This window comes from Limulus polyphemus, unplaced genomic scaffold, assembly GCF_000517525.1.
Source record: "Limulus polyphemus unplaced genomic scaffold, Limulus_polyphemus-2.1.2 Scaffold190, whole genome shotgun sequence".
NCBI classification, from domain to species: domain Eukaryota; kingdom Metazoa; phylum Arthropoda; class Merostomata; order Xiphosura; family Limulidae; genus Limulus; species Limulus polyphemus.
Genome location: NW_013665800.1, coordinates 257,227 through 275,880, shown reverse-complemented (window position 1 = coordinate 275,880; position 18,654 = coordinate 257,227). Strand labels below are relative to the sequence as shown.

General features: G+C 34.6%; 1 pseudogene; it reads right to left on the bottom strand.

Moving 5' to 3' along the window:
• LOC106478214 overlaps nucleotides 1-18,654 on the bottom strand; it is a 93,285-nt pseudogene that overhangs the window by 57,674 nt on the left and 16,957 nt on the right.

Below are 18,654 nucleotides of genomic sequence, written 5' to 3'. Positions count from 1 at the left end.
TTGGCTTGAATTAAGTAGTTTATTACAACTTGTTACATGAGTTGTAACTGATTTAGTTTGCTTCTAAACTGCTACCAGTGTTAATGATATATATAACTTACCCAATCTGTTTATTTCTAGACTACTACTATTTTTACAGATATAGTTGGCTTGAATTAAGTAGTTTATTACAACTTGTTACATGAGTTGTAACTAACTTAATTAGTTTACTTCTAAACTGCTAACAACGTTACTGACATATTTAGCTTAAATCATTTTCTTCTCTACTACATTTTGAACTGAAAGACTAGATGTATGGCTAAACTAATGACTTACTACCAGAAAACTTCCAATCTTAAAAGAGTTTATCTAACTAATGTTTCGATAGTACGAAAAGTACTGCTTTTCCAGCAATATTTTTAATGCAAACTTAAAGTACACAAGTCGAACTGGCTTGATACACAGAAATTGGGTATTTATTATATTTCTCTGTAACAAAGTGATATCTTCACAAGATAACGGCAGATTTTGGATTAAAAACAACCCAGGAAATTATTTTTTGCTAGCCCTCCATTGAGGCCGGAGCAGAGATGTTCCTGAAAAAACTGAGCGACGTGCTGTGTAGCCTATAATATGTACTAGTACTATTCATATAGTTCACAAGTTAACTAAAAATATTCTGTGCATACGATTTAAATGATACATTTATATGACCAAAAAATTACTTGCATTTTTTAAAGAAGTACTGTAGTTACCCGTTTATCGTTTATTCATCCAAGAGCTGTTAACGAGTAGCTGAGTATCTGATTAAACCAGATTGAAACAGATTTATAGAAAAAAATCATAATTTTTTGTTGATGGACCGCCGGCCCACCGAAAATTTTATCAGTGTTCAAGCAGCCTAGTCCGCCCCTGTTCACAAGCAAATATCCATGAATGTTGTTTGCAATACGTCATTTTGTTTATCATAAATGTTCAAAGCACAATTTACTTTCACTTACAACAATATTTTTATATCAATATAAGTATTAATATCCCTATATTTAACCATAATACAATTTTCGACAAATTTTACAAACATAGGCCAAGTTCTGGTTGATTGCAATCTATTCCTTGGCATTTGGGTTACAAAAAAACAACAACAACAACTAAAGAACTCAAACTGTAACAAATTTATGGGTGCCTTAGAAACGACAGACGTCTTAAATCTGTTCCATAGTTAAATCTCCCGCCCTGACTGAAACTTCCATTTCTATTAGTTACTTTTACTGTTCAAACGCAGAAAGCTACAGAACTGGCTATTTGTGTTAGGTTTGGTTTGTTTTGAATTTCGCGCAAAGCTACACGAGGGCTATCTGCGCTAGCCGTCTCTAATTTAGCAGTGAAAGACTTGAGGGAAAGCAGGTAGTCATCACCACCCACCGCCAACTATTGGGCTACTCTTTATCAACGAATAGTGAAATTGATCGTCACATTATAACGCCCCCACGGCTGAAAGGGCGAGCATGTTAGTAGGGACGGGGATTCGAACCCGCGAGCCACAGATTGCGAGTCGAGCGCCATAACTATGCCAGGCCCCTATTTGTGTTAGTCCTTCACGGGTACAGAAACCCGATTTTTAGTGTTATAAGCCTACGTTCTTACCGCTGAGCTACTGGAAGGATTTTAAAAGTAACTTTTGTTTTTAGGTTTTGTATTCTGGCCACGAAGAACGACAAAACATTATTTTTCATAATGCGATTTCATAAAAAATATTTTTAACATTCGCTGAACACGTGCACCTAACAAAAACAGTTTAATTTGATAACTTTAGGTGAATGTACGAATATTGATATTTCGCTCATAGTCTGGTGGTAAAAATAAAATATATTTCTTTTAATTGCTTTATCATATATATTACAAATAACCTATTTTAAAAACCATTATCTAACATATTCGATTTCCTAAACTGTAAATCGGTTATGAGTAATTCAAAGACGCATTATAAGCTCAATGCAGTATATGACTTCTGTATGTGTGTGTATGCGGGACTTAATGTTTCAATAAAAAGATTAGATTTAGTGATTGTTACTTCCGCTACCGATGGTGGACAGAGGTTGTGTATGTGTGTTTCTCAGCAAGATTTCTCGAAAACTGCTGAATGGATTTGGAACAAAGTTGGTATACATTTGTACTATGATCCAACTTAGAAGTATTTAGTATTTGGTGAGTCAAGGTCACAAAATCCAAAAAATCCCTATCTGTTGACAAGGGGACCGATTTTTCACACTATTTTTGCTCTATAATTCAGTCAAAAATTATCAGATTTTGATGAAACTTGGTGAACATATGTAGAATATCATTCCTCATTGCTCAGCCAAAAATGGTCCGTGTCCTTTGATAACGACGGACACATTTTCATATTTTTTGAGAACCGAATATGACTAACTCTGCGTGGCGGATTTATGTACTCTACCGAGCACTCTCTGGTCTTCAGGTCGCTGTCGAGCTTCTGTGATTCGTTTGACTGTTTTTCTCCAGCTCTCTCAATTGTGGTGCTTCTCATTCAACATATTCACATTAAGTAACAACTAAACTTAATCTTGTTATTAAGACATTCCTGCATAGTCTTACACGAACCCCTATCAAACGTTTTTGATTTTTATTCCTACAAATTTAATATGAGAGGAATATTCGTTTTAAATTTATTTCTTTTATTTTTGTATCTGTAACTAATATATTATTTGGGTAAAACAGGAAATCGTAATAAGCTTTGAATGACGTCATTAAGGTCGTAAGTGACGTAGCAGAAAAAGCGAAGTGGAACAAAAAAGGAGGACAATGCAGAGTAAAAACGGGACCTTTGGGAATTATGAAATGTACGTACAAGTCTAACATTTGCTCGAAACCACGTTCCATCTGATCAATGCCGTTACTTCACGACATTCATACATGATGATCACAACTGTGTCATTAATTACCTGCTCAATGACGAGGCAACGGTTTTTTTCAGTGAGGTATAATAATGTGCATAAAATAAACTGAACAATTTGAGAATAAGAACACTTACTAAATATGGTGAAGACCTAATGAACGGGTCGATTCAAAGTCAACTGAACGAACAGTCTACACAACTTTAAAAGTAAATGTACTTTCACACCCACACAAACTTCACCCACTTCCTAACACTCAACATGAATAATATACGTGATCAAATAACAGAAATGGAAGAACGCCTTTCAAGTTGGTTGATTAAAGCATATAAAGATTACATTCACATTAACGATGGCCGCTTAATGTTTTTGTTTGTTTGTTTGTAGTTAAGCACAATGGGCTATCAGTGCTGTGTCCACCATAAGTGTTATAAGCCTTCAGACTTACCATTGAGCCACTAGGGGTATTTGGTCGCTTTGAGTATTCGTTATTCTGATGGTTTAACTCTAACACGAAGCCATCGTCCTCTGGTTTGGTTTGTTTTGAACTTCGCGCAATGCTACACGAGAGCTATCTGCGCTAGCCGTCCCTAATTTAGCAGTGAAAGACTAGAGGGAAGGCATCTAGTCATCACCACCCACTTCCAACTCTTGGGCTACTCTTTTACAAACGAATAGTGGGATTGACCGTTACATTATAACGTACCCACGGCTGAAAGGGCGAGCATGTTTGGAGAGACGGGGATTCGAACTCGCGAACCGCAGATTGCAAGTCGAGCGCCCTAACAACCTGGTCATGCTGGGTCATCGTCCTTTAAAACGCTTGTCGCTAAACGACGATCAGGTATAAACTAAAGACGACTTTCATCATACATATACAGCTACTGTGCCATTCAACGAATTTCTTGGCCTCTTTAAAGTAAGGTTAGAAGAAGAAGAAACCCCATGATCTGATTTTCTATTTTATCATCAAATTAACATAAGAAAGGGCTTATGTTTATAATTATCCATGAAAATCTACCATAGCAATATATTAACAAAGTGCCAATTTGTACAAAAACAATTTGGTTTATACCGAATAAAAACTAAGCATTATGTTGCAACGTAACAGGGCTATGGAAGTTGAATTTAGAAACTATATCGGGCCGAGCGGTTGACGTGCCGGAGCGTGTATTTCAGGTTCTGTGGTTCGCGTTCAACTGCCGCCAAAAGAAATTGCGCTCTGCACTTAGTGACTGTGGGTGTGTTATAAGAGTAAGGGTCAAGTCTCACTGTTCAGTCTGACTGGAGCTAGCGATGTGTTGACTAGCTGCTTTCCGTCTAATCTATCATTCCAGGACTAGGGCAAAAATCAATAGAACAAACAGACAAAAAGAAACCACGCCATTACATTAAACAACAATTATCATAAAACTATAAAAAAGTAAAAGGTAATTTACAAAAAAAGAAAAACAAGTTTACTTCCCTTGAGGAAAAAAAAAACAGTGGGTACTTCAATTCGTCTCATATGGTTACACAAATTGTAATAAATATAAAGTAAAATTCTCTTCCCTAAAACAAAAATAAAATCTGTTTGATAACAACATTACGTCTATCTATACATTTTTACAGTGCGAGATCAACCTTGTGCTACATGCAAGTATGCTGTAAATATGTATTATGTAGTTATCTTTTAGATTTCTCTTACTAGGAAATTGGAATTAATCATACAATTCAGAACAATGAACATGTGTGAAGGACAATAAAAACTATATATTTACTATATATTAATTTATTACGCTTCAGAATGTTATTTTTTATACTATGCAAAACCTTACATATATATATATATATATATATATACCACAAAATACAATTATGCTTGACTTACTTTCTTTCACCCCCAACTCACTAAACGTGCTTTAGGATTCAGGGCAAGCTGTGGTGAAAATTTTCTCTTATAGAATGATTCTGAAGCCATCTTTACCTTACTTGGACTGTTTTATCAAGATGGCGTCAACTACAAGGATAAGGGACTTAACAATATTTGGTTCAAATAATTTTATTCATGAAAACGTACAAATTAACATATGATTTTTATACTATTTTTTGATGGTAAGTTAATGATGCAACGCTTTCATTTATTTTGCTAAAATAAGTGCTGACGTTTGCACGATCAAACAATCAATAATGGGTTGGGTTAGAATTATAGTTTTAATTTTCTATAAGTAGTATGTATTTTACATCACCACATCTACAGAATGATCGGCAAGAAACAGTAGTGAAATAATTATGGAAAAGGCGAGGAAAAGTTTACTGCAAAGTAATAAGCAAATACTACGGGAATACTTTACAGTATGAAAATAAACTGCATAAGAGTGCAGTCACCTGTTAATAGCTTACATTATGACTGGTTATGATCTAACAAATCAAAACGTGCCACACAATAATAAAAACAAACAAAACAACACACAACTCTACAGGCAGTCATACTTATACCAAATACAAATATATGTGAATCTAGTCACGCTTCTTAGGACTGGAATAACTTATGACAAACATGTAGAAACAATAAAGTTTTGGTTGGTCAAGGATATTGAATTTGAAAAATTGCCGCAAAACTCCAGTTTCAGTAAAAGCTGTATGCAAGAATCTGAAAAGGGTGACAATGTTCATATTCACTGATGTTAACTACCTCACGGTATTAAAAATACACACGAACCCTGAAGCCTAATCGATCATTCTGTTCAACACTTATCAGTGAGTTATACCACTTTCGAGGAATTCCACCCCTCAACAATAACACTGGACAGGGACAAATCGAAAAACAAAACAAGATTAGACTTCTTTTAATGGTGGACTGTATGTTGCAGGTAAAAATACCACAAATATCTCAGAGTATGTTCTTCAAGAGCAAGTAGACACCCAAGCACAGATCTCACTAACGACCTTGCTGTAAACACAGAACTGAATTTTATCTCGAAAACAATAAGATAAACATTAAGATGAAATGGTCTTAATGAACTTGTAGTTCTTAAAAACTGCTGGCGAGAAAAGGTAAACAGACTATAAAGTTGAAATGGACATTAGACTACAATAGTGGAATAAGTAAAAGAGGAGAAATGTGCTCTTTACAGATGATTAAAATTCAAATAGTTCGACAACAATCATGGTCAGGGGGAAAGGATGTAACGTTTATAGTGGGGGATAGGTACAGGTTTGGGGGCTGCAAAACCGATGGCACCCTGATTACTGACGAGTACAAATATGTCCGGATCCATCACACCATTACCATTTCAGGCGATAATTTACCTTCCACCAAGACGATGATCCCATGCACACTTGAAATGATGTATCTTGGTTGTAAAGAGGCCGACGAATACTCACGACTATGGCTTGGCCTGCACGAAGCCCAATATGAACATTCTTGAGACTATATGGGCTTACGTAAATACTAAGAAAATCAAAAGATGGCCAAACAACTTAGCTAAACTGTTGGTAGTAATACAGCGCACTTGCAACAACATTCTATAAATTGTAAGGAAGCATGAAAATAAAACGTAATGCTAAATGTAAAAAAAGCAAATGACTCGCATACAAAATGCTAATACTGGTGTATAGTACAACGTATTCGCTTTACTTTTACATTTTGTGTATTCTAATACATTAGCCACATAGTTGCCATTACTCATTGTATGTACATCACTTGTTTTATCATCATTATTTCCAAGATTATTCTGCGCATTTCTTTCAGGCTGTATGTATGCTATTTTCGATCAATATTATTATATCTAACTAACTGAATAGTAACGAAGAGACCTTGAGTAACCCCTGATCTATGTAATGAACGATCAATTACCAATATTCACTCCACTTTCGGAATGATCACAACTTCTGTCAGAAAAGTTGTATGACAAGAATACTTGAAAACTTGAGAGAGAGCACAATGAGAACTGGATGGATTTAGTTGGGAGCTTGTTTGTATTAAAACTTATCATTTATTATTCTGGTTATTTCAAAGCGACTTTATTATTTCTTTGATAAACACACACACACAGAATAGGAACATATATTAACACGTCATATTATCTTGCTCTGGTGGAAAGAGAACGATAGAAAAAAAAAAACGCAGCACGATTCCAATGATTCACACATGAAGACTTTGTTATTTAAGATATTCTTAAGTCTTTTCCCTTTACAAAAACTTCATATAATGCGTTTCTTTGTATGTAATTAAGCACAAAGCTACACAACGGGCTATCTGCCCACCACGTGCCCACAGCTGAAAGGGCGAACCCCCGACCTTCAGTCAAGCGCCCTAACCACCTGGCCAGACCATAAAGGCACCAGGTTCAGAATAATTTTTAGTTTTGTGACAAAATATTTGGAGTTTTTAACTTTTTTAACAAGGGAAGAAACTTTAGTGATTTACGGGTAAATACGAAAAAAAGATGATGTTTCGCTAGGTTTACCTAGCATCGTCATGTGGATACGTTTCAAAATAAAATTAAAAAATAAGTTTTTCAAAACACAATTACTTGTTTTATTTGTAAATAAACCTTCAATTTCCATATTAAAAGTTATTATATTATTTAAAAATTGTATTATAAAATTGAAACTACAAAGTAAAGTTACTATACACAGCAAAATTTAAAACACTGCTTATGTATCACTATACATTCATATACAATCACACTTGCAGACAAAAACCTTTTGGAACTAGAAACTTCAAATTCGTTAATTTTAAACAAGTCACAAACTTAATTAATTTGGATAATAATTCCAATTCAACAAACATCAGTGTTGTGGGGATGTTTCGGTTAAAGAAGAAAGCATTACAACAATTTAAATCAACCATACTGTTGTTTTTCACATAAATACCAAACATTGTTGTAACGGTTTCCAGTAAGGGGCGGATTCTTTTTGATTACTTAGTTAAAAAAAATTAGTCCATTTAATTACAACAAAAGCGGTTTATTTCTTTGACTCTAAGTTCTACAAGTTGGCTTAACTAATGTTCGCTGATACAGTGAAAGGCCAAAGTTCACAGTAAATTCTAAACACAACAATTTCATTTACCTGCTAATCATCGCGTAGATACGGTACTTCTATATTTTATACTTCGTTGCAAACATAAACTCGAAATTCAAATAACTGACTAACACACAAAATGAATGATCAATCTTGCTAACTCAATAATCGATCATTCACTGAAACAGACACAAATAAATATATCTACTCAAGCCTAAATCGTTTCTATTTATACTATTCAAAATGTTTCCTAACTTCCAAGAAGTTTCATGTCATTAAACTATGCGCTCCTTATGTGCCGTAAAAACCTCCCTCTGGCCAAGAACTATATAAACGCTTGAGTTAGAAGAAAAAAAAACTATATTAAAAGTTCCCATAATTACTTTGTTTTTGATCCACTTTTAGATTTTTTTTCTACCTTAAATCGCACAAGAGGTTTAATTTCACTTTCTATATATATTTTACACAAGATTTAAGTTAGTTGCGATTTTATATTCGAAGTTTGAAACTGATTATGAAAGAAGTTTATATACGAGATTGACTGCAAATTTGAAGGTGACAACAAAACAAACAAAAACTGTTCCGCCTTTAAACATATAAACATGGCCTTTCTCAACTTGGTAAATACAAACTGTCACACAATTCACGCACACTTTCAAATTCAACTTTGGTTCCTATTAGTAAGAAATCAAACAGTCTGTGACTGGTCATTTTCACTCAAACATAGAGGAGTTTGTATCCTCCAGGTATCATCAAGCCTACCACTTGAGAACATTATTTATCGACATTCTTGCCCAATTTCACCATTAAAGTCATGTCTGACATGGTCAGAACAGGTGTTATCTCCACAGAATGACAAAGAAACAAAGACAGCTACAAAAAATCAACTTAGGTGATTTAAAAGATTATATATAAGCAACAATTATCACGTAAACTAATAGATTAATTGGTTATTATTTTTTAGATTAATCCAACTATCGAAGTAAGTGAAATACTGCCACCAAACTTACTCGCCCTTTGTTAGGACAAAGCTACTAAAGCTATCGGTCACTGTCACTAATCTTGAACTACTGACTAGAGGAAGGGCAATTGTTTGGCAGCACTCGCCGCAACCTTTTTTTTTAACTGCTAACTAAAGAGAAGTTAACTGGCAGGTAGCATCCACCGCCAATTTTTTTGCTTGTAAGAACCATGATTTGAGCCGTTGGTTAATTAATCAGCAAATACCACTAATTGCCCAGCTTTAGTTGAAACTGCATTAGAGAACTTATAGGTTATTGATAGCTCCCAACAATGCTGTAATAGCGAAATATCGAGCTAATAAAGATAATTCTAGAAATATATGTATTCCTTTTATTTACATTTAATATAAATAAAATGTAACATTGTTTCTTTCTCATTGGATGACAAAATCATCATGATAATATTAATAATGTATTTGTTTATGATAAAGTTACCAAGGATAATTGCCGCCGTTCCCATAAATTTGAACTGCCAACCAATCAGAAGGCAACAGGCCGGCAGCACCCATCGAAAAGTCTTGGGCTACTCTTTTACCAAGGAATACTGGGATTGACTATTACATTATAACCACCTCACGGTTGAAAGGGCGAACATGTTTGACGCCGATATTAACAATGTAAAACTATAACAAACACAATGAGTGAGTATAAATGCAGTGAGCATGATGTTTCTAACATAAATTACACCAGTAGTTTAAAAAATAGTAAAAGTAAAAATATGCCTCTCTTACAACTCAAGACGTAAAGAGGGTTAAAGGTGATGACCATAAATGTGTATGCCCGTCTTTCTTTACGCGTTTTGTATTTTGCATACATAGTTCTACGAAGCATCTTTTTGTTTGTTTGTATGTTTTATATTTCAGTATAATAAATTCTGGGGTAACTGTGCAGTTACACGAGTCAAACCCCCCCCCCCCCAAAAAAAAAAAGGTTTTTGGGCGAGCTGTCGTAACGTGTTGAAAATGAGAATATAGCATTTACATTGCATTTATAAAAAAAGATATAATATAATCACTGTGAAGCGCACGCAATAATCACTCATGTCAGGAAAGGCTTAACCAAAGAACCTTGGAGGATTTCGCATAAATAAACACGTTGTAAAAATAACAAACATTTAAAAACAAAAATTATATAAATAATTTTATCCGTTTCTGCCTGTACCAAAGACACAAACGTATATACGTAGACAATACACATAAATGAATACAATGTCTGATCTTTCATTTACAAGCCTAACATCATTCCTTTTTTAACCGTTTATAAAAGATAAAGAAGGTAATGCATAATATCGCTGAAATATTACTTCGCTTGGCTTTATAATATATAGGTATGTTTTTATTATTTTCAATTTTGAGGAACTACTGCAACTTGTTAAATCCATAAAGTAACTTTACTAACAACATAAATAAACTGTTGGAGGTAAAAACGCATCATGCTTTTACTCTCTAATATTCAAATAGAGAATGTATTTACCATGTAACACAAGCAACATGACAGTGGCCCAGACAGTGACAGTCAAATCCCACTATTCATTCAGATAAACGTAGCCCAAGACTTGATTAGCTGTTTCAAGTTAGGGACGGCTAGAGCACATAGTCCCTGAGTAGCTTTTCGCGAATATTCGATAAACAACCACTCTCTAATACTGAGAGACAACATGCCTTATGTTTATAGCCATTTTGTCAAAAACCCTTCCCTTTTCTAACACAGAAATTATGGTAGAAACATCCTGTAAATGGTTACAACAAGTATGACAAGAAAATCTTCCCTCTCATACTGACAGTATGACAGAAAACACCATCTATAACACCAGCAGACAATATGAAAATAGCTCTGTTATTCTTTATTAATTATGGTAGAAACATCCTGTAAATGGTTACAACAAGTATGACAAGAAAATCTTCCCTCTCATACTGACAGTATGACAGAAAACACCATCTATAACACCAGCAGACAATATGAAAATAGCTCTGTTATTCTTTATTAATAATGGGAGAAAAAGAGAGAAATGATAAAACTATATGCTCATTCTATAAAGAGAGTGAAAGACAGACAACAAACTTATTTTATTCCATAATGAAAGAGAGTTATAAACAGAATGATAAAAACTCTTACCTTCTCTCTACTATATTACCAGCTGTTTCTTTTCGATCTCTAGTTCCATCTGGTTCATCCTAGAATGGCATGTTAACATACAATCAGTGATTACACTAACAATAAATGTGATAGTACAAAAGCAATTTAAAATAAATATAACACGACTACTATCTCCAGAATATTATTTTCACCACGACTCGATATTTCGCCTTTCGGCTTCTTCAGGAGTTAAAGTAATCAGTAAAATGGAATAAAGTGTACTGGAAATCTCGTGTATACATATTTACGGATTCATAAATCAATGTCAAATACTTTATGTGGTGGTGGATTCAATCTCATAGTTTTTATTGCTAACAAACAAACCAAACTTTATATGTGCATAGGGAACTAATTATTTATGCTAATATTTATCAATAGTATAAAAACGCGCACGTTAACTATAAATATACATATATTAAGACAAATCTAAAACATTTCTAGTTATGCAAATACACTTGAAACATCTTTCAATTTTTGACGTCATTCACGGTCAAAAACACGCGTTATTTCTTCATTTTCTAGTGTGTAAAACCATATTTCCTATGTACGCTTCTTTCTATACCAAACACTGAAATACAACCTTTTCTGCGATACAGGTTTGTGAAGAACAACAGTGATTTAAATCAGATTCCTGGCAATGCTGGTACAATTACAAGTATTCAATACTTTCAAAAATACAAGCCAACCAATCAACGAAATTTCGTCGTGGAAGACAGTTTTATGAAGAGTTTTTCGGTTTTTGCAAGTATACAGTTCTGTTTGTTGTTAAATTTCGCGCAAAGCTACAGGAGGGTTAATTGCACTACCTGTCCCTAATTTAGCAGTAACAGACTAGAGGGAAGGCACTCATCACCACCCACCGCCAACTCTTGGGCTACTCTTTTACCAACTACTAGTGGGATTGACTACCACATTATAACGCACCCACGGCTGAAAGGGCGAGCATGTTCGATGTGACAGGGATTCGAACCTGCGACCCTCAAATTGGGAGTCGAGCGTTTTAACCACCAGGCCCGCAAGTGTATATATATGTTTTTTTTTTTAGATATACGAGCTCGACTAACCAATCTTCAATCATTATTATCGGAGTTAACAGCTCAAATGTAAAGTTTCTTATTGGTTGCCAAAATTATGTTACGTAACTAGGTTTATACTGCCTTACACTTAGGATTTATTTGTTTGCTGAAAAACACAAAGCTACGCAATACTGTGCCCACGAAGGGTATCGAAACCTGTTTTTTAGCGTTATAATACCTCAGACTTACCGCTGAGCCATTAGGGAGGCTTATATTTAGGATTAATCTTAAACTATAAAATTCAGGTTTTGGTATGCATTTTTTTTCTTCTTTTTTTTTTATTTTACGGAAGCGTTTCTTAGTTTTTCAAGCAAATCGATTGAATTTTTGTTTGTTTTGAATTTCGCGCAAAGCTACACGAGATGTCCTCCCGTTTATATTTTAGCATTAAAAATGTTTGCAGATTGTTTCGCTTCATTATTCTTTTACTACATTTCACATCCAGTCTAATACTCTTATTAAAAAACTGTGTAATGTTTCAGTATTTTCTGAAAGCACCTTTATTTAAAAACGCCACAAACATACATAGATATATTTATTAATTTAGGATAGCAAATCCTCAAACACGAACATTTCCGGCATTTGCCCATCATTTTTTGTTTTGAACCATGGACATGATATGGTCGCAAATTGACCGAATTCTCTGTACTTAAATAAACACACTGAAGCATAAAGTTTGAAAGGCATTGCACTTTTTCAAATTACCATTAGTGTTTGTTTGAAACTTTTACGCAAAGCTACACAAAAGAATCTCTATGTAAAAATATCCATAATTTTGAACTGAAAGACTGAATAAGCGAAAGACAGGTAGCTAACAGCTCCAATCGCCAATTCTTGGCTACTCTGATCTGACCGAATAGTGTGATTTGACCGCCATTTTTACAGTGTACCCACGGCCCCAAAGTGTTGAGTAAGATTTTGCGGCAACGGGACGCGAAAATGGAATCCTGTTCAGTATTGACAGAGAGCTGTGATATGGTCGATACTTCGCGTGAATTGAATAGAAAAATTGTATAGAATTGAAAAATAAAAAAAAATAGTTCTACAGAAATTATTATTTCGAGCAAATATATTAAAGACCTTTTGAACGGTTGTAGAAGCAACAATGATAATGAGAATTAATAACAAGTATTCCCGAAAACGTTTAGATACAACTTCTTACATTGAATATTAGAGCCTAATATTTACTGAACCAAATACAGATGTGTCGTAAAAGCGACGACAACCAATTTTAGTGTGTATATATAGCATTGAATTAAGATGGGTCATAATACACTTGTGTTGAAAAGGGGCTGTTAACGAGGCTATTGCCAATATCAATGCACTTTATTTTACACGCATATACAATCATAAAACATACTTACCTTTTGATGGAGTGACATATAAGTTTTGGGTTGGACGCAAAGTAAACTTTTAAATAGCTAATAAGGACTTATTAATATATGCACGTCAGCGTATCCGCATGAGCAAAGCTTGTCTATTGTTGTGTAAAGAGAGGAACTAAATGATTCATGTGGCTCAGTTACAAAAGATGTGAAAATAAAAAGAAATGGGAAATAAAAAATGTGGTCAACTAAAATTAATATCCCAATGAATGTCATTCGGTAGAAATACTCTCGACATATTCTCTTACTGAGCGATTTAACACTTTACCACACTGCGGCTGTATTTGTTATTTGTATCACTGAATAAGCCACGTTATCTCTTAGGGTCATTCACGTGTAGTGTAAGGTATATGGCGCGTTATTTGCTGGAGCTTGAACCGTTTAAACCATTATAAGTACGCAAGCCAATTTCGTTCTACTGTGTACATTTTGAAGTTCTTTATTAACAGTCATTTAAATACAAAACACATTAAAACTCCTACAGGTGATACGAGGTTCACAACCGCTTGCAAGAAACAAAGAGATCTTTCACTATATTTTGCTTGCAGTATGTTGCTGAAAACCTGAGTATCCGGGGGGCAAAAAGCAAGAGAACCATCGACTCTGTATCTTGATGTATACTGAAACGTAGATTCGATAAAACAATATAATGATAACAAAGCAGCTTTATACACGGTTCCTTCCATTTTACTGAACAGCAACCGAAACGTCGGGATGTAACTTTCAAGGGAAAGTGACTTTTTCAAGTCAGCTCAGATCGCTATGAATCAAAACTAATCATGATTCATGATGCCCTACCACGTACACTTCAAACAAGCTTGAAGTCTCATGAGTCACTTTCTCGAGACATTAGCATTACTTACACAATTTCTTGTTTTGTGATATATACATAGCCATGTACAGTTATATTAAAATAAATATACAAATGACTACTTTATTAACAGACTCAAAAGTGAAAAAGAGAACAAAGAGATGCGCATACCAGAGCTACTGTAAGTTGTACACATTTTTGATTTTAATTGGACTCATTACAGCCATATTCAACGTCAACTGTGACCTTAGACTATATATGGATAACATAACAGCATTCTGCCTAACACGTGACTAATGTCAGCAGCTGTTGGTGGTCCGCGTAATTTAAGTAACAACAGGTCATAGCATCATCATTCACAGAAACTTCAAGTAAAAAGAACACCAAAAAAACTTGTGACAATCAACAGTTTCCGCGCTTAATTTGTGAAGTCTGACCATTCTGGAACGAGCCACATGTATCACTCACTGCATGCATGTAACACGTGCAATAAGGAAAGAATGCAAAAGGTTTCACATATATAACTTAAGCATCAACCGAGGAATTTTTTTATGTATATAGTATACTTGACTGTAATTCCAAATATGATATGTATCTCTTAAAATGTTATATTTGCAAAGCAGTTTATATAGGATAAACAAATTAAAAATGAAATTACTTCAGTCATGTGTTAGAAATCCTCTATTTACTCCGTTATATGTTTGCCAGTCAGCCTTCAATTACCGTAGTAAAGATATTAAGTCTATCCTGTTGTGTTTTTGGCACAATAAAAATAAAAGATATTGTTCTGCAGAATTTTCGCGCAATACTAAACAAAGGGCTATCTACGCATAGACGTCCCTTATTATGAATTAATGGACTAAACGAAAGGCAGCTAGTCGACAGCGCCCACTGTCAACTCTTGGGCTACTTTTATCTGACCGAATAATGGGACTTGACCGTCACTCCTATAACACCATAGTGTGGAATGCGTTTATGTGGCAATAAAATGCGAACCGTGAATCCACGGATTCATAGTCTGCACATACTAACTACTTGTCCACGTCTGACCCAAAAAATTAAAGACAGTCAAATGACAGTTTTTTGTGAAAAATTTGATGCAACACTTAATACTGATACTTAGCAACTAGTCTACAATTCAATAAGACTTAAATCGGGAGATTAGGTGGGCTACAGAGGGTGTTACGGTTTCTGGTATTACAGTTAGAAACAAAAAAAATGCAGACCGATAAAGGGCTCGGTCTGTTAAGCTAAAAAAAAATCCACACTTTACTGTCAAAAGAACACATCTTTTAACAGTGTTCGGCCACGAAGAGACTGGAGTTTAGGGGTTGGCCGGACTGTGTTCCTTTTGCACATAAAAATAGAATTGTTCATGTTCAGAAGCTAATGTACTCAGCCAACTTACGGCTGCAAGTAAGCTTCGTTGAGCCTTCCTCGAACCATCTCCACTGAAAGAACTTGCAAAAACTGCGAAAAAATAAAAACGGTTTTATAGAGCTGAGCGACATATTCTGTATTACACAACATGTGCGGCCATTACCGTGTTTTGTGTGAGAGTTTGGTTTAGGGTATAGGTTTACTCTCTTATATCCTAAAAAATAGTGCAAATTCGGCCACGATGATGGTGGACATTTCAGATGAGGTTCAAATCTCTATTCCTTTGTTTTTAAAGAAAAAGTACCGAAAAGCTTTATTTTGTAAATCAATCCCAAAACATGTCTCCCTGATCTGCAAACTGGGTGTTAAAACTAGACAACGCTTAAAAAAAAAAGATTAGGTTTATATATATATAATATATGCAGATTTGTTTGTCGTGAGTGTTGTTCGGGTTCTCATGTTTCATGGTTTTACTCTAAAGACCGGTAACAAATAAAAATTAAATTATGTTTATAGGTTTTGGGTTATATGCATAAATAGATATGCTAAACAACATCTCATACTTATTGTTTTTTTTTTCTGATTATTAGTTATATACTTTTCAATAAACACAAAAGTTAGAAATGTCCCGGCTAAAACTTTTCTAGTTTTCGCTTTAGAAAAAACAAAATTAAAATAAGATACACGATATGAAATTGTGATTGGGGATGGGAGGGGGGGGGGACATGTAGGAAATGCCTTGTTCAGTTATTTGTTCTGATGGGGGTGGGTGGGTAGGAAATGCATTGTTCAGTTATTTGTTCTGATGGGGGTGGGTGGGTAGGAAATGCATTGTTCAGTGATTTGTGCAAAAAAAACACCATCACTGACTATTAGAATTGACAAATTTTGTGAGTTATTGGCGCTCTTTTTCATCCTTCTACCTTGAACTTTTACTGCTAAAAAATCGCCTACCTAGAATACACGTGTAAGTATTTCAGTACTAAATTAATAAACTGTAAAGCGGTCAAACGTAGGAGAATCCTGTTTTGGTCAAGACGGGCGCCAAGTTGCCCGCAGCAACAACGTTTTGTGGGCGATATCATGAAATGAATTCTACTTGAGTTTTGTAAAAGCCAGAAATGGTAAAATATAGTGACAATACAATTTAACAAAAAAAACCAAGTTTATTTTAACATAAATTAATCAGAAACACTGTAATGTTAATGCAAGGATTCCAAGATAAATACAAATGACTTCCAGTGATTCAATATTACACTGGGGTAAAACATTACTCACCAAGAACTTCTATAATTACAGCTACACCAATATACAAAGGGTTTAAAAAGTGTAAAACTTTGCCCTAAACTCAGAATTCAAAATCCTCCGTTTTAACGATACTTTCTGAATAGCAGTAGCGTCTTAAAAGTATAACTACGACACTACAGTTTCTAGAAGGTTATACAGCCACACATATGCTGTAGTTAAATGGTCAGTTTCATTCCTGGAGAGAAATTAGACGTTGTTTGAAGACACACACACCTGAAGTCATGCTTCACAAACTAACAAACCTCGAACGTTAGGCTGTAGGACCTAAAAATAAATAGATACGGTCAAGGAAACATAGAGAACAGGAAAAGTGAAGTTTATAACGTAAAGAAATAGAGCGATTAGAACTTTTATGTGGACCAAACAACATCGTTAATGCCATCGTTCTAAAAGATTATTTATATGTTCACTCATCTGATAAAGGATCGAGAAGAAACCATTGGACTTCTTTGTTTTTATTTCGGTGCTCTATTTTTTTTTCTTCGCGAGATCAACAATCGTGATAATCGACTTATAACTTTTCTTAGCATTCAAAGATGTACAAGTCGTTGTTCTAGTCTAGTTGTGGTGACTTACAACTTACTTTGAGCATATGTTAAAATAAATATGCATGACTCCTACATTTGCTTCACTTGCCATTTTAGTTTATCAACTTTTTAAATAGATTTTCTAAATTATTTATGCAGAAAGCTGTTTGTTGGTCCATGACTTTATTGGTTGTGATTGCAGGGTCTCAAATGGTATACAAGTAACACGAAAAATACCATTAACATTATAATTAATCTCATTAGTTAAAGCTGGGGTCTCCCATGTATTTCACATGGAAAATACGAGTTTACCTTTTTTTTTTGTCAAGTCTTTACACTAAATTTGTAAGTTTGTTAATAAGCAAAAAGCTATACAATGGTCTATCTGTGCTGTTCCACCGTGGGTATCGTTACCCAATATTTAGCATGATAAGCCCTCATATAAAAACATAAAATTACGCAGTATGTGGATTCCACCGATAGTGTCAAGCATAAAAAAGTCGGTAATTTAAGAGTAACGTATCAGAATAACGTACTAATTTTTTGAAAACTAAGCAGAAAGAACAATGTTCACAAGTCCTGATGTTTAGTGAACTCAACGTAACTACAAAACAACATGACTTATTAATACTTTTCCTAAAAATCAAAATCTGTCATATATTATAGTTGCTATTCGTTTCAAATCGTTGGCTGTCGATGTTGGTATTATAACACGAAAATATCAAGTGAAATAATAATTTTCTTATACAGAGAATTCATCAAAAGAGGTATGTATCTCAGTACCTCAAAAGGTGACAGTAGGTTAACAGACAAATGGGAGAAAAGATGCAATATTTGTTAAAAAACAGGAACATTGCAAAGGAGTGCATGTCCATTACCAACAAGCAACAGCAGATATCTCAACACAAAGCAGCTGGAGCTACTTACAAAGATGGTGTTGGTAAGAAACAGAATGGTGACAACTAATCAGATTCACCACAAGAAGGAAGTGCTATTTTCATGATTAATCTGTGCATGACTAATGGTCAGTTCAATTTAGCAAATGGATCAACAATGTCAGTGGTGATTGGAGCATGTGACAAACGTAGAGTTGGTTGGTTGGTTGGTT